The sequence below is a fragment of the Galeopterus variegatus genome, unplaced genomic scaffold, assembly GCF_000696425.1.
Source record: "Galeopterus variegatus unplaced genomic scaffold, G_variegatus-3.0.2 Scaffold15698, whole genome shotgun sequence".
Classification (NCBI taxonomy): Eukaryota; Metazoa; Chordata; class Mammalia; order Dermoptera; family Cynocephalidae; genus Galeopterus; species Galeopterus variegatus.
In genome coordinates, this window is record NW_007741809.1 from 2387 (window position 1) to 4096 (window position 1710).

At 44.0% G+C, this 1710-nt stretch overlaps 1 pseudogene; it reads left to right on the forward strand.

Annotated features, from left to right (window-relative positions):
- Positions 1-1037: 1037 nt before the first annotated feature.
- On the forward strand, positions 1038-1670 carry LOC103582320 (annotated as a pseudogene).
- Positions 1671-1710: the final 40 nt, after the last annotated feature.

Below are 1710 nucleotides of genomic sequence, written 5' to 3' on the forward strand. Positions count from 1 at the left end.
CGGGTCATGATTGTGAGGACCGTTCCCAGCTAAATGGATTAATCCATGGATGGTTTAATGGTGGTGACAGGCATGGTTCTGATGTCAGAGGTAGGGTCATAGGGGGCCTAACTGTCAGCCTCAACCCGCCGGGTCCTCTTACCGGGTTCTGGACTCCACCACAGGAAAGAATTCAAGTGCAGAGTCAAAGTAGAAAGTGAGAACAAGTTTAATATAATAGATAAGAAATACAGGTTCCACAGAGAGAGTGTGGCGCAGCTCCATAGACTGAGCAGGGCTCACACCAAGTTTAACACAAAAGTAAGTTTGGTACAGGCATCAAGTCTAACACAAAAGCCAGAAAAACATACTTAAAGTTCAGTACAGAGTGCAGGCTGGCTCAAGAGAATGAGCAGCTGCTTGCTGAAAGTAAGTTAGATATAAAGTAAATTATACACACCTCAGCCATCAGAATGCACGTTGCCACCAGGAAAGTGAGCAAGAACTCTGCCTTTAGCTGGGATTTGGCTTTTATGGTTTTTCCATCTATTGAATATTCAGTTAAGGGGGTGGTTCCCAGTTGTATGCACCAGTATGTTCTGTGCTCTCTATTGAGCATGCCCAGCCACTGGATTGCATGAGCCAGCCCCCTATTGTCTCATTTTTTTCCCCTGATGGTGCTAAGAATAGGTCTAACTAGCAACAGTTACTTTCCTCCAGGGGAGAGCTCAGAGGAGGGGGTCTGAAACCTCATAGAATGACTGGAAACCCAGAGGCATGCCCTGAAACCCGAGCCCAAGGAAACTGAGCACCTCTGATGTCAGTTCTGAGGGCTTCAAAAGAAGAAGTGAGGACTTAGCTCTTTCTCTGTTTCTGCCATTTCACCATGTGATACCCTGTGTCACTGTAGAGTTGCCACTGAGAACAAGGACCTCACCAGATGTGTTCCCAGGAGTTAGGACTTCCCAGCCTCTGAACTGTAAGCAGTGAATATAGTTTCTTTACAAATTACACAGTTTCAGGTATTTTGTCATAAGCAACAGAAACGGACTAATACAATGGCTCAAGACAGCTCTCTAAACAAGACTCTATCAACAAATTGTAGGCACAGTCACACCAAATCCACAGAAGATCAATTGAAAATTCTCACCAATGCCTTCAACCAAAAACCTTACCTGAGTTATGCTACCAAACAAAAACCTGATTTAGAAATCAATATTGAAGAGTCAAGAATCCAGATTTGGTTTCAGAATCAAAGAGCTAGGCACTGACTTCAGAAAAGACCAGACCTTAGCGAGACTTTAGAATCAAGCCAAGGCCATGAGAAAGATCACCTTGAAGAATGGACTCAAGGTAGAGAAGCCGGATGGTGTCATACCAATTACACCCCTCTCAACCACGCACCCTCATCAAGGCATTTATGAACAACTGTTACCCTGGGATTGATTTCAGAAGAAAACTTGCCAAAGAAATGGGAATTCCAGAGTCCAGAATACAAATTTGGTTTCAAAATCAAAGATCCAGAGAAAAAGAAAACCTGATGAGTCCTTAGAATGAGAGCAGGGACATGATATCTGAAATAGAGTTCAAGGTACAGAAGGAACACAAAGTGGCACCAACCGCACTAGCAACTCTCTTATTTCTCTGGAGCCAGAACATGGTGGACACAGAGACAAGATCAGTGTATTTGATACCATCAACCTGGGCCCCGAATCTTTCACAGTCTTCCTG